The sequence below is a fragment of the Cephus cinctus genome, unplaced genomic scaffold (assembly GCF_000341935.2).
Source record: "Cephus cinctus unplaced genomic scaffold, Ccin1 Ccin1_scaffold0307, whole genome shotgun sequence".
Classification (NCBI taxonomy): Eukaryota; Metazoa; Arthropoda; class Insecta; order Hymenoptera; family Cephidae; genus Cephus; species Cephus cinctus.
Genome location: NW_014333010.1, coordinates 378,799 through 394,709, shown reverse-complemented (window position 1 = coordinate 394,709; position 15,911 = coordinate 378,799). Strand labels below are relative to the sequence as shown.

Below are 15,911 nucleotides of genomic sequence, written 5' to 3'. Positions count from 1 at the left end.
CCCAAAAAAAAAAAAAAAAAAAAAAAATGAGACCAAGTAGCGAAAGGTCGCAAGCACTGCGCAAGGTCCGGGAAATTAAATTAAAAGTATAAGTGAGCGGCTCCTTTTTTTTCCACGAGATTAAAAAGTAAACGCTTCGCGTAAAAGTTAATAGCCGCTGGTCGGGTGGTGAGAGAGATAGAGAGAGAGAGAGAGAGAGAGAGAGAGAGAATAAAAAAGGTAAAGAGAGAAAAAAAGGGGAAAAAATACAAGAGAGTAAAAGAGACCGGCCGAGGAGTGGATAGGGTGAAAGGGAGTAAGAGCCGTAGGCGAAGGGAAGGGGTGAAGAATAAAATAAAATAAAACTCAGCACGAAATGAAAATAGGTACAGAAATTCCGTTATCCAGCTTTTATTATTTTATTTCGTGGCTCCGATTATATGGGGGTGGATAGGGGGTCGCGGTGGATGCTGGGGACTCAGGGGGATATGCAGAAGGTAATTTGAGATTTGACCTCTTTCATGGTACAGAACCAAGGTAGATAGCTAGGTGGGGAGCTACCTGGAACATCAGCGAGAGCACCCCCAGCATCGATTGGCGGGGCGGGAGGGGTTGTGGAACCCCATTGCCATAACCAAGAAACTTGTAAAAGGCCACGCGTAACCCTATACTACACAATGTGGCGGCTCTCTAAACGTGGCACGGCCAATTAATGTTTTACGACGTCATTAGGGCTCTTAATTAATGTTGCTAGCCTCCAAGACTAAGAAAGGTATCGTAGTACCCGTTGCATAGAACGATCCCTGGTGTTCCTTGGTTCCTGCTTCCAGAATCCCATCAAAAAAAGGAGACCTGGATTCTCGGATCGATAATCCCCATATAATATTCACGTACCATACCTGGAACTGTATAACCGTTAATTGAACTCGAAATAACAATTAGCCAAGGAATTTCTCAAGACTTCAATGCTTTTACGATCTACGGGAAGGATCAGCATTAAAAAATATACCAACCCCACCCCATGTCCCATATCTAAAAAAAAATGTAATTATCCTTGGTAATATTTATAAAACCAAATAATTTACCGTTACACCGATCCGTTGAGATGCATTTAATTTTAAAAATCGACCAATCAAAACATACTTCGTACCTTAATAAAGATTTGTACAGACCGTTACGCTTGTCGATACGCAAGTTCATAATTCTACGAGCAAGACGGGATTGATAGTCGTATATGAAATGGTTGAGGGTATTTATTGATTTTCTCGAGAGTGCCGCTCGATGCTGAGCGTCGGGACGTTGACCCAGTTATACGGGATTATGTTAATGTAATAAGGCATCATATGGCACGATAATGCAGCGGGGCATTTTCCAGCGTGGCGAGAGCGATGGATGCGCCGCTGCTGCCACCTAGCGGTCAATTCGTGAAGCGCGTGATGGAATTCCAGAGTTCAGATTATCGGTATCTGTTTTTTACGTTTGATAATGATAATAAAGTCTGTAAGTTTATAATAATAACGTACAAGGAGCAATCAATTGTTTCAGCAAAGGGCTCATCGATTCCATTGGTGGATGACTCGAAAACGCAGTGCTATGGGCAAGTGCGAGGTAAGTGGCTCTGAGGGTGGATACTTTGTTGGCGGCCAGTGGTGGTGGCGGCGGTGGTAGTGAAGAAGAAGCCTTGGGCCACTGGCAAAAGGGAGGATCGTGAAGGGCACTTAATCGAGGGTTTAGCTGCGGCATCTGGCGGGGGTTGAGCGACGGGCTGGCTGTGCTAAACACGCACTTACAGACTGCGGCCGAGGGAGCATTAGTATCAATTAGTAGACACGTCGGTTGGGGTCCAAAGAACTCACCCCCTTGCGAATCTCAACATTGCGTGTAGGCAACGTATAAGCTTGGTCGAGGGTGAGTTAACCAGATTTCGTAAAATACTTGAAGTTGATAACAAGAGTATTTTGGTTACTTAGAAAAAAAAAATCCAAAATTTTTTCAATTTCAAAAAATTAATTTTCCCCAAACTTTTATTCCTACACGGCACTGTAATTATCCCACGGACATTTGCCAGCAGTCAGTGTACTGAGGGATGATTGTGAATTTTTGAAAATCTACTGCACTCGTACCCCGACTTAGAAAATAGTACCAGTATAAGGAACAAAACATAGGTAAGCACTAAGGGGGGGACGTAAGAAAGATTTAGGTATTTTCACCCCGTGCTGGCAACAATATTAAGCCGACTACATCCCCGCTGATTTATTAGCATAAAGTTGGTATTTATAAACGCGCTCGTGCGATAAAGCTTGGCTAAATCCGGGTTAAAATATAATGTTGATACACTGCCGAGGGATATCGTGCCCTCTCACTTCCTATCACGTAACTTAACCGAGTCCGCGGGAGCGCGAACCTCATTTGCAGATAGCCACCCACACCTAAGGGTGTACTTTCATTGTGCGTACCCCTTACGGCTGCTGCAGTTGCATCGCTACTTGTGTAGACCCCTTGCTGGACCAGTAGCGACATTAGAGAGAGAGAGACGGTAGAGGCCAGACTACACGCAAACTTACATAACCTCATTTACGTGCACGGATGAGAAAGATGATAGTCATAGAGTTACATATATATACTTTGATAGAGACAGAAAATATACATATAAGCATATATAATTATCTGCATAATATAAACTCACATTAAACTGATTTATCGCACGTGTAATTCATCTATCTGTTTAGCATGTAATTCGAGTCGGATTAACGCCATTGCTAATGTATAGTAAAATGTCGTAAAGTCGTCATTTAATGCATCCGATTGTAGGGGTATATATATACTTTGGCTATAGGACTGTATATTAATATATATGTTACCTACCGATATATATATATAAGAAGTGGAGTCCGGCTTTACTTCTTCATTAAGGACTCTTCGAGAATTATGTACGTGGAAGGTGTATTGGCTAGTACCTAGAAGCACCGACAGATGGCTCTGGCTACTCGTAGGGTACTGAAAGTTTCCATAGGGCACAGCTTAGGGCGTGTATCCATAAAGGACTTCTACCGCCCAGACAGTAAGGAAAGGCGGAGCCTTCGAAAAAGCTGCATCATCCAAAGAACCAAGGGAACACGAGCGAGTCACATCGTGGCGTTTAATCACTTAATTTATGCCCACCTAACGCCGAGAATAACTTCGATACGGCGTACTCATTCTCGACGTCCGGCAAGACTGAGAAAGACTGTTGAATCATTGTTCATGGATTTGAAATCTTACAGTTAATTTGACTTAACCAAAATTCATATACATATACCCAGTTTACGACAGTGACCATAATATGGACTAATTTTGAAATTAATATAAATAATCTTTTTTTTCACGCAAATTTACAAATTTTTAACGCCTACCATAACCACAGTGATGGAGTCTTCGTTGACAAGGACACCAAGAGCAAGGAGGAGTTTTATGTGAAAACAATGCAGGACAGGCGATAAACGCTGATAAAGTACCAGGTGTCAGTCACCTGAGCATTAATGGACCGATTGACTGGTATTTCGGAAAGGGGGGTAGTTACTGCTACCCTTACAAAGCGTCTTGAATGCCCTGTGTAAAGTGGGGTAACACTTTATGGCCTCTAAATTAGGTAGTCAAATAATTGTACCGGCGAAGCCTACGAGCTGGCTTTAACGACGCAATGGAGAAGCAGTTAGAGCTGTATTTCGCCCCGAACAGGAACAAACGCTCACGGGTGAGTTTATAGCCATGCCAGTTGGCAGCCATTACGATTCTACTAATTACCCTAATTCATTCATGAGCCTCGATCAAACCCACTGGCTGAAGTTACATTCAATTGCCGAATTCTCCCGCCTACGACAGTGCAAGCGACTACCAGAGTCATGACAACAACCGTAATCAGTACTTGAGACAATATTGAACGACAGATTTATAAAAACAATAATTTTTATCATAACCGCCACAATAATATATCTCAAAGCCAATTATTATTTACCTAAGATTAAAATTTATTAACAATTCTCCTAGACTCCGTAGGTAACACTTGAACACCGCGGTAAACGTACTTAACCTAACGTGCTACCCCATAAGTGAACCGGCAAGCTTACGCCATAAGTATACCCTAGTGAAAAAATTCAGAGCCACGATATTAACCCTTATTAATATAAATTACACAGCCATATATTAGCCGTAATGCGACACACCCTTTACACAGGGGGGTTGCGGCCCACCTTTATAGAAACTGGAGTGAGTCCCAGCCTTCCCTGTTAGCCCAGTCACAACCGACCATATTTAACGTCGTTTGCCACATTATTATTACCAGCTTCCTCCCTGATTTATCGTTTTAACGTGCAGAAAAAGTAAGGTCTGGATTTCTTACATAACCTATACGCCAAGTAGAAAAACTTCCAGCCGCCAAAGTACAACACGGTATGTATACCTATATATGTATATATCAACCCGTACCTCCCCCCAGCTCTCCCACTCCAAATATATAAACATATATACATAAAATAATATTGTACACCATTCTACAAATGAATAGCCGGTACCTAACCTGGCTGTCAAAAACCAACAGTGGCATCATATCCCATCTCCATATAGCAGTCAGTAAAACCAGACTGTCAACCATCCTGGGAGCCACGACGGAGCCACCAGTGGCAGCTGTATGCATTTACCATTGTCAGAGTCACGTATTAGCTTGCGTAGTTTTCGCTGCCGGAGTCACCAAGTGCCCAAGGGAAAGGTATACATGTATATATATATAGGGTGAGCGGAATTCAGAGCCACCCCATAGGCCCCACAGTCCTTTCACCGTCACGACGCTCTGTTTGCTTTGTATTGACTCCCGTGGACGACGTCAACGAGCAAATAACGGGGATATGGAGCATGTTAAATAGCCCTAATCCGCCAGGGCCGATTGACCGTCCTTAGAAAAGCTAAAGTCTTCTGCTTAGTCGTTTGGTACATGGTGTGTGTATATATATAGTTCACGGCTCCAAATATGATTCCCCCTCTATACCGTACTTTCTCCTTGCCCCTTAATCAGATCCACCATCTTGGATCGTGTTGTATTCTCTTCTTCTCGTTTCTCCTCTATCTCTCCGTCAAGAATCGCGCCACGAAGAGGAACTCTCTCGCGGCGTCCAATCCAACTCGCGCGTAACTTTCGGTGACATAAGGAGCTTATTATATTAGTTTGCCTAGTGTAATGAATTGATAGCTATATGTTTACCGACATGCAATAACTGGCTCCGCGACAGATGGCAGAGCGATACCGCGCGCCGATATTACGACTCAATCACTCCCCATCGATCACAACATATATTACATTATTACGAGAGAGAGAGAGAGAGAGAAACGCTGAGAAAATGAGAGATCGATATTACTGAATCTCGCGAGACATATATATACGTAATTTTGTATACAGGCATTATAGGTCTATACGTATATAAAGTCGACGGTGCAACGTTATATATGTATATACTAATTATTAAAAAAATGTTGTTTGAGGAACCCTGAATGCATCTTCGTTACAAAAAATGAATTTGACAATAATCCAGTGATCGACGATTAATTCGAATTATCTAATAAAAATAATTTTATTATATAACTAAATATGTCATACGTATGGTGGACTGGTAGCAAGGGTGGACGAGAGGGTGGTTGGGGGGGGGTGTGAAAAGTTGGCGGGGATCCTCGATAAAACGTCAAATAGCGTGAAACACAAAGGGAAATTTTGTAGAGGGATAAAAGTGCAGAGGCACAACCAACCCCCTTATAATCTTATATTCCACCCCTTTATCCGGGGATTCGAGGGAAACTCGTCGCTCCATTGGTCGATGTTCCCCTTTTCCTTCGCCAGACAGGAGAAACCGGCGGCAGCTACCCCTGCTTTGAGATCCACCACCCTTAAACAGGAGCCGGATGAGGGCTGGGGATGAGGAGAGATCCCACCTTAAGACAAATCGAGGCAATCACACGAGATTCTGAATAACAAAAGTATCCTGCGAGGAGAATAAGGGGCTCGAAGGATCTGACTGAGGGTTGGTGCCTTCGGGGGGGTTGGTAGCATCGATGGTGTTGGTACCTTCGTTCACCGGTAGGTGCGCCTTTTCCGTGTTGGATGGATAAGATGGCTTGTTTACAGGAGGGAGCTGATACCGTTGGCCAGGATGCGCACCAGCTGCGCCAGAGTCGACGAGAACGAAGGAAGCCATTGAGAACCGCAGGATGTCCATTTCTCTTGGATTTCCGTAAAGAGGCGTCGCGACGTTATGCGTGCTCCTAAATGATCCAACGGAAGATCTAGAAGACTGCGGGAGGATCATTTATTTGGAGAAGAGGTTACTGTCGTTAGTCCCTTTCACTCTGAGGATCCTGCCGATTTCTTTATCATCCTTGGAAAGGCTGTAGAGACACCTCGTAATGGCGGCCGATTATTTAGCTTGTATTTATATATATAGATTAAGCATCGCAGGATGCTTGGATATAGAGACGCGAGCTATGATACAGAACAGGGAAATCCGAAGAGGCTAATTTGTTACATTTAATCACTGAGATTACAATTTGTTAGGGATAATTTTGAAAAATTGAAAGATACAATTTTTTTATTTAATTCTATAGGGATTTCCGTAAGACAAGTGTTATGGTACTGTGTATATGGTACAGGACTTGAATTGTTGGTACTGAGGGTATTTCTTATAGGCAGTGTTTGAAATATCTAAGATCGTAAAGTTCTTGCTCTAGTATGAAGAGAGAAAAAAAGGACCTTAGTCCTGTGGAGTTGGCTGAATAGCTTTGTTACACATTTTGGGATTCGTGTCTACTGCTAAATGTCGGCGGACGTGACGTTTCGAGCTGAACGCCCATAACGCGACTAATGGGATCTTTTGGTAGTGGGAGGATGCTAGTTACTACCGGTTCTACGTAGCATAACTGGGACAGGTGCGCCACCTCCTTAAAAGCAACCACCCCTAAAAAGGGTCTTTGTCGGTGAAATACCACCCGGTGCGTACCGTACGCTAGCCGAGTTCATTCATAAATTCGACTTCGGGATTTCATTGAGAAAATCCTTGGGATTTTAGTCTCTGAAGGACTTATACCAAAATTCCCTAGATTCTTTTTTTTTTCAAAGAGTCAAGTCTACCATTTATACTTATACTATTTATCACTATCTTATACTGTATAACGTAACATTAGCATTATATTATGCGCAATATCGGTATAAAGAGAAATGTTTAAATAAATAAAATTTATCGATAGCAATCGTGATCAAAGATGAGAGTCAAATATTTCATGTAATATTTCTTGTTTACGTGGAACGTGAAAAAGTAACAACAAAAAAAACTTAAAAAGTGTAGAGAAGCACAAGAAAATGGCGCCAATAATAAAAAGTCACGCGACGCCCGTGACACAACAAGACAACGAATGGTACGCGCACCCATTGGAATATTAAAATAATCCCTGATTACTTTAATAAATCTTCCCACTCCTCCAACTTGATGGCAACCCTCCATTCCTACCTAGGATCGTATCCTGCCGTTCAACCCCGGGCTCGACGAGTTCGCGATGGCAGGAATAGCAGTAGCAGCAGCAGCAGGAGTAGCAGTCACATCTGTGACTGTACCCCTAATGAGCACGCTATTTTTCACGAGTATTTTTATCCCGTTTATTGGCCGCTCGCTTCACAAACTGTCGGCTGGATATTAATCATCCGGCTCTTACGACTCCGGTTTTATTTCTTCCAAGGATGAAGGTGTGGGGGTGCGCGATGAGGAACTGCCGAGGGAACCAACGAGAGTCCTAGTGCCAAGAAGAGGGGTCGAAAGGTGGTGCGGAGTTGAGTTTCTTCATTATTGTTATTAGACCAGGCCCAATGGAACAAACTGCGATAGTAGACAGAGACGCAGACACCCCGAGGAAGTTCAGGATCGACCCTGATGATAGAAAAATATTAAAAAAATGAGTCCAACCTCATCTATAAGAACAAGTGACTGTATAAGACATACTTGAAAATCATTGATGACTGATCCACGAATAATTTCAAATTAAAAACTAAAGTCAGTTTAAACGATGACGTGTCCTTCCTGAATCATAGTAGGTCCTGGATGGATTTATGATTTGAAAGATTTTCGTGGACCAGGATTCCTTAACGTCTCCTGGTATTTCATTCTTGGATCCAAAAGGAAGGATGGGCATTTTCTAGGGATTCCCCTTGACTCCAGCTACGTGATGAATGGCATTCTTGACTCCTTTGACCAGGATCCTGACGACCTAGCGAGCGGTTAGTGTGTTTCCGGTGGTGGCTTGATGGCGGCCCTGATCGACAAAGGGATTAAAAGGAGGTTTAAGCCGAAACCTTCATTCCGGTCGGACATTAGCCTATTACTGGGGTGTCGTGAGGGGGATGAACGACGTGGGACTCCACCTATAGTCCTTTTGATATAGTATCTCTCTCCAGACTCCATATCCTTCCATCCAACGTGATTCCTTGGCCGCAATGGGCCAGATTAACGCGAGCCCAAAAGGACTCCTTAAAGGAATATCTTTTTCCATTGTCCTCGTTCTGACTGTCGCTTCTGGATTAAAATGTTTTTTCTTATACTCGCATCTATATTCACTCGTTGGATCCATTGAGGAGACGTCATCCTGTTGTTTTCTGTAATATTTTTTTCATAGTCTCATCAATGACAACCTGACCTAACTTATACATATATATTATAAATAATCTGAATAATTACTGCGTTAGTCAATATAATAATAATGGCGTAACCAAAACTTGAAACGGGATAAAATAATACATGATATATACGTTACTGAATGATTCCACTCATTTCCCCGAGGGCAGCTTCCTCTTCATTGGATACTCGCCCAAATGTCACCCTTATTATTCCAAGTAAGAATAACACGGCGACATCGATACAGGATGCGGGAGCACCTGTAGATCCTGAGCTGTTTAGGATGCTGCAACAGAAGGAGAAATAGGTGTAGGAAGACGAAGCAGAGAAAGATGAGAGATGAGAAAAGATAGAAAAAAAAAAGTAAACGAGGATTCGTCAAGATTCTCGATATTTTCAAGTGTTTGCTGAGATAACAGCCTGTGTAGTCTCGTTTGTCGTCTGGTGCAACGGGCGGTGTGACGTCATGTTTATAAAATAAATAAAGAAATCCCTCGGGGCCATCGATTGCCATCGTCGATGAGTCTGGGGAAGTAAAGAGAAAGTTATGAAAAAAAAGGTGAAAAATATATAATAATAATTGAAAAAAGAAAACAGGAAACTTTTCTTTGGAGACAAATTTTTTTTCAGTTAAACGGAAATGACACTTGCAAGGTATACTTATTGTGTGTTTAGTATAGCATGGTATAACCACTTCCTGTTCGTTGACGAGTCCTTTTGTAACGACCGGTATTTCGATCTTCCTGTAGCAATGTAGAGGGTGCGAACTGCACCCTGGAGTATCGTAATTTAATACCAACATCTCTTACGACGGATAGGTAAACTGTTTGAGAATTCTCGAGAAACAGGTTAGACGCTTATGTTATGGTGAATTTCTTTTTAGTATTAAAAATCATGGAAGGGGTACTCGTGTTCTGGGATTTTTAGCTGGTGCGTATTGTACCATTGAGATAGGAGGGGAGAATCAGTGCTTTTGAGAAATTATAAAGAAAAAAAATTCAAAGGTTAACTCCTTTTCTCGTAGAGAGCCATAAAACCACAATAATTCCACGTTCGAATGGGAATTCAAAAATTTTCAAAGGAACGACACCAGAAGTTCTCCTGCTGTCTCCGTAGGATACTTTTATACTTGGAAGGGTCTGCTGTAAACAATGAGTGTAGTATCGCGATAAAATTGACCGATCGTAAAAGGAAAAAAAAATACAGGTAACCCACCAGCATGCAGGTAGCCATATTGAATACGTAACACGTAGTCGTCCGTGTACAATATTGTCGAATCGTATGTATATATCTACACAATACAAATTTAGACACGGAAACGTAGAAGCGTCCTGCTCGCGTAAAATTACGTCATACGTCCGTTTTATCGGCATCGAACCAATAAAAGTCCCAATAATAATGTCGAATGTTTTCCGATGCACCATATTTGATTTAGTGTCGGCCATTTTGTGATCGCGTATCTGCCTCGTAAATCTCGCGACAGTGGCGCCACCGCATAAAAATATCAAACGTCGATGTGTCCCGATGCTACGTAAAATATTACATCGAGTTACGTGCGTTCTTCCTATCCTTTGTATATCCGTCTCTCCGGCCCTCTCTTTTACCATGTCTCTATCAGTTCCCGTCCCATGATCCTCCGAATCCCGACTGTGACCGAGAATAGTCGAGTAGAGCCGACCCACCTGATGCCAATCCCAATCCAGACACCCATAACCTCACGTTTTCTTTTCACTGTAGAGAAAATTCTCAGAGAACAGAAGACACGGAGAACCACGAGGTCAATCGATTCCCATCCGGATAGGGTGGAAGGGCCGAGAAAGCTTTGAGACATCTGAACGCAGGGTGGCACCAGTCCTGATTTATTTGTTGGTATCCAGCGCCACCGATATTCCACGAGTACAACGCCATATCCCACTCGGTATCATTCTCGCGAAGAATTCTTTAGATCCAAAAAGAAAATACATACCTGGACACTACTGCCGAGATTCATCCATTTCTTACCGATATATATATATATATATCGCACAGAATATAAATAACCCAACTGTCATTACGCGCTTTAGATAACGCCATAACAGTTTACAATGTATAGCAGAAGTTACGTAACCTATAAATACGGTGCAATATAATAATCGTGTTTACCACAGTCTTCTATAACCCAGTCTAATCTAATACGTATACGATAACTTTGTCCGGTATCCTTACAAGCAGTCATGTGATTAACGCGGCGTATGGTCTCGCCACGTGATGTCGAACGAGTCACGATCTTAGCCGAAGTCAACCGAACGACTCCGAAGACGTTTAGCCCAGCGTGAAGGAGCTTCGTACTCGTCACTGCAGGTAATCGTAGGTACCAATAAGTGTCAGGCACAGTGTAACAGTGCGGCTTGTAAGAGTAGGCCATGAAAACAGTCGCAATAACCAGTGCCAAAGTGGCACTTGATACTTAGCCAGATAAACTGGCACGATGGCACTTTCCGTTTAGAGTCGCCTACGATAGAAACAGAGGGAGTCGTCGGGCTTCCTCTTCCGAGCCAGGATGAGGCAGTATATCGCAGTTATTGTCCATTAGGAGCGCGAGGCGGCCATCCACGCCACAAACTTACTTTATGATATTGCTGCCTGCCTGACTGGCTGGCTGCCTCCACTAGATGCCTTCGCCGTTCCATTGTCCTCTTGCTTACTTACACGCTCCTGGTATATCTTCTTACTCTCTCTTATTTTTCTACCTTCCTTCGCTGCATCCACTACGCTTTTCGTACTCGCCGCCATTTTTCTCCTGGCGTCTCTTACCAACTATAGCAAATAATATCTCGGTTCTGGCGTCCGTTTAATTTGAGGAACGCCAGCAAAAAGAGTGGAATAGATCAAAGCGTATCATGGGGATAGCAAATGGCTGGATGGGAGGGAGAAAGAGAGAGATGCCGAGGGAGAGTTTGATGGAATTATCAGGAATTGCTTTTTCTGCGGTTTATTACTTGCCGCATGCGGCCATATTAAGTCTGACAATCCCAAACGCCTTGTACTCTTTTTTTTGGATCTTCGAATTGAATTTTTCAAATTGACTCCATACGAAAGGGTATCGACCATGGTTTACATAACGTATATCACTTTTCTCCTGTCTATCATTTCCGTCATCATTACCATCGCAATCATCATAATCCCTATCAGTGATTCTATGTCGCTTTGGTTATCTACTTCCACTATCTTCATTAGTCCCTTTATCATTGCTATTACTATTACCTACCAGTATGGACATTGCGCTGACTTTATTTCGTACAATGAAAAATTGACATAAAGACGCGAAATGGGTAATTTATAAAATTATTAGTATATATACCAACGTAATTACAAAAAATTTTTTTACACATTCCACGTTTCCAACAATACGATTAACACTTTAGGGGTGTATTGTTAATTGTCCAAGCATCGGTATAAAATTGGCGTAAGGATGTCAGGAGGCCTTACTGAAGATTCCTGAAATAGGGGCAGGGTGCAGTAAATGCAGTGACTGGCCAGGGGTGAATTATGACGCCTGGGCAACAGCGTTATGGGCACGAATTGAATGGGGCACGATGCGAACGGAACGGAACGGAATGGAATGGAATGGGTCTCGCGGCGCACGAGTAACGACCAATTAGATAACAAAACGTCAAACAGTAAAACCCGTCATGTTTATACTGAAGGGGATAAAACCCGGCATCTATTCCTGACTGCACTGTGTGCTACGGGCGCGCTATAAACTACACGTTATATACGGATATAATGTGCCTCGAGCTTTTACTCCATCCACGTCGCCACAGACCCTCTATACATTGGAAGACCCTTTACGTTTACAGGACACTTTTCTTGGCATCGAATTGTGGTAATAATTTTTTTCTCACGATATTCAATCGATGAACGTTTAATCACAGACTTGTACTCGCTACATTTCTATACGACGATTTCAATATTTTTATTAATATATTAATGCTTTTTATTTTGACTTTTTACAATTTTTTTTTAATACCTTCCCCTTTATTTAGATTAATCGATCGTAACGACAACGTGTATTGGCTGCCCGCTTGTTATATATGGGTTTCTATAGTTAACGCTAATGGGATATAGGGAATCTTGGAGCGGGCTTTACGAAATAGTGAAAGAAATTCCATTGTCATGGATTACGATACTGCCATAAAACAAGGCGCGTAAATTATTTTGACAGGGCGCAGTGATACATTATAGAACTCGTTGGATTTAATAAGATTCTCTCCGTGAATAACACTCAGTTCACCTTTTATCTTTTTTTCCTTCTCCTTTCTTGGTGTCCTCGTTCCCGTGGCAGAGATAAAAAAGAAAGAAAACAAATTTAGAACATATATACGCGCGAGCCCGAAGCACTGAAGTAAAATGCCGTAAAATAGGAAAACCATGTCAAATACTGTCACCCGTGTCGAACCCTCAATACGTACGTGAAATCGGTAAGGGTGGTGGCCCGGGTACAGCGGGGGGTGGGAATCAGGATGGTTAAATTGGCATGACAGATAGAGGGTGCGAGAGCAGTTGTCGCTTAGTAACATTACGCCACGATGAAACTGATATCCACCCTGTTGTCTCCCTAGAACTAGTTCTGGCCTAGCACGGCTACCCCTAGCTGTTACAGAGAGACACCCCTATCGGGCCCAGGGCGTGCAGATGATGCGTCGTGAAGGCAGCGTTACATTTGCTCAGAGGGCGAGAGACCAGTGCCGAAATAGAGAAACATTCCCGGAACAAGAGCCACCCTTAAGTCTAGTTAACCTTACGCAGAGCATCCCCCGTACCTTACTACCCTTACGCGTCACCGCCGACTCAATCATACTTACGTCAAATCCGAACACCACCAAACACCCAGTCCAACGCTTCCTTCGTCAGTTTCTACTATTATTTCCAATCGAAGAAAGAAAAAAAAAACATCCCTTGCACAAATACAGAAATTCAAGCCTTATTATATTTTGGAGACAACAATTATTTTCTGTTTCCTTACTGCGTATTGTGTCAAAGAACTACTTTCTACCCCTAAATATTTTTTCACTTAATTACTCAAAATTCTCAAAAATCGTACAACCTGCATCCCTCTCTCTCTCTCTCTCACCCTGAACAGTATATACACAATGTTTCTCCCCCTTGTCTATAGATCATCTCGCGATCCCCCTGCTGACTTGTTATTAAATTAATCCTTCGTTTAGCCAAATTGATGCATTGATATCACAGAGCACTCATAACTCACAACACCCTCGTGGCGCAACCCTCACACGAACCCATAGTGACTCTCCTGTAGGGGTTGTCACGTTGCTACTGTATTCCTCACACTATATACGTAAATCCAGCCACATATATAACCCACCAACAACACTAACTGAATGCTCACTTCTCAGTTCCGCATCGTCTACGTCCGACTGCTGTTTATTAATGTAATTGTTTAACATTTTGCTAAATAACCGGCGTTGATCTATAGCCACGGCGCCTTTTAATCGCCGCATCACGATGACGCCATTAAGATAAATGCCCGGCTCCCTCATTCGCCTCGTTATTATTCGTACTTCATCGCGCATGCGCACTGCCGACCACTCTGCGTGATTTGTACTTTCATTTGCTGGATTAAAACCGGCGACTTTTACAACGATTAACGAACCTCCATGCCGATACAACCTGGTGATGCACGTTTATACGTACTGCAGCAGTACAGTACCGTGTACAAATATTGATGAGGTAATATACGTCCCACTCGAATAAACACATAGGAGCGCAGTGTATCGTGGAAAGTTTATGAAATTTTTTTTTTATACTGTACTCCACCTATATCTTGACTCTATGATAAATATTACGAAAGTTTCGTATCACTTGTCAATTAGGATTTCTATCGTAGTACGAGTTTCATGATCTTTTTCTTGCGCATGCGCGATGTAATAGTTTGGAAAAAAAAATTTGCTCAGGTCCTCGATAGCGGAGAATCTAATCAGACGATATCGCTAAGATCAGACAGATGGATGAACATTAGGAAACTGTAGTCCAGGAGGGTAGAAAAACAAGATCCGCCCATCTTCTTGCATCTTGTAGTCCGTAGTGGGAATGACGGATGGACCAAGATGAAATAACGTCTGCGATTATCTGCCGGTGATGTTTTCCTTGAAAAAAAATAATTTTTTTTTCACCTTTTATCGACAATTTCAATTTGTCCGTTTCCAGTTAATATATTGTGTGTTATACTGAACTTTATATCCAAGTCTCAACCGTATATCCTGTATACCTGTCTACCTGTAAAGTGAAAGTTTGCCCGGTCTCCTTTACTGGACTGTTGGGTAGGTCGGAAATGGCTGCTGGTCCGATATTTGTCCATTGTGCGTGCGCGAGACAAATTGTCCTGAAAAGGAGCCAGGGACCCTCTTAGGTACATCAGGATCTGACAAACTGGCCGTGGCGAGTTGGGAGCCTCTTTCGATGCCACATTATCGGACCACTGCGGACAGGCCAGGCCATCTATATTTTCCTGAGGGTCTTCGATTAAATTGTTTTCCCCTATCCGATCGGTCAAGGACCTCCTTTGGATAGGATCCTTTTTCATTCCGCTATTCTCTTATCCTTGGCTTCTCTGCCTAGAATCAATACGTTATATCTTACAGAGTAGAGAAAACAATTACAATTTTTTTTTTCAACGCCAAAATTTTATTTACGCGTCTTGACCGTTGGTTTAACCGATTTAAAGAAGTTTCCGAAATTTTATTAATTTGGATCTTAATATCCTTGAGGAATGATTTACAAATATTCTCCCTTGTGTATTAGCGCCTGTACCAAGTCTAAGGGGTAGTGGATAGCATTTTATCAGTGGGTACTAATCCAAGAAGGGATGTTAAGCTTGACGGGGGATGTACAGGATATAGAAGGACTAGGGCGATAAAGGAAAGGAATTCAGGCAAGATTGAACACTTAGCCCTAATTAGTCCAGATGACAATGACATTGTCACGACTGTCGTACGTACGGTCCAGTAGAAGTCGTGGACGGGGACGAGTAACTTTTTTACTGCGAATATATGATCCGTTATGGGTTCACCCTGCTACCGACCCTCTCGTATGCAGCTATGGCCAATTGTTGATTAAGCCCAACTGCAACTCCCTGATCGTAAAGAGGATTTTTGAGGATGTTATGCGTATAGGTAGAATCATCCCTTAAAAAAATTATTGGAGTAAGAAAAATCTTAGGGTAGTTGAAATGTGGGGGGGGGGGGATAAAAATAA

General features: G+C 42.5%; 2 long non-coding RNA genes across 3 annotated transcripts in view; both read right to left on the bottom strand.

The window, feature by feature from the left end:
• Positions 1–7,624: 7,624 nt before the first annotated feature.
• Positions 7,625–8,887, bottom strand: LOC112494143. The gene is made up of 3 exons (XR_003059304.1): positions 8,792–8,887; positions 7,989–8,638; positions 7,625–7,916 (listed from the first exon to the last, which is right to left on the bottom strand). It is a non-coding gene; the product is annotated as an uncharacterized LOC112494143 (long non-coding RNA).
• A 4,878-nt stretch (positions 8,888–13,765) lies between these two features.
• Positions 13,766–15,911, bottom strand: part of LOC112494145 — a 6,562-nt gene continuing 4,416 nt past the window's right edge. The window contains exons 2-3 of one of the 2 annotated variants that reach the window (XR_003059305.1): positions 14,891–15,271; positions 13,766–14,803 (exon numbers count right to left, since the gene is read on the bottom strand). This is a non-coding gene — a long non-coding RNA (uncharacterized LOC112494145). The remainder of the gene's footprint in view (positions 14,804–14,890; positions 15,272–15,911) is intronic. The other variant, XR_003059306.1, reaches the window with a different exon arrangement.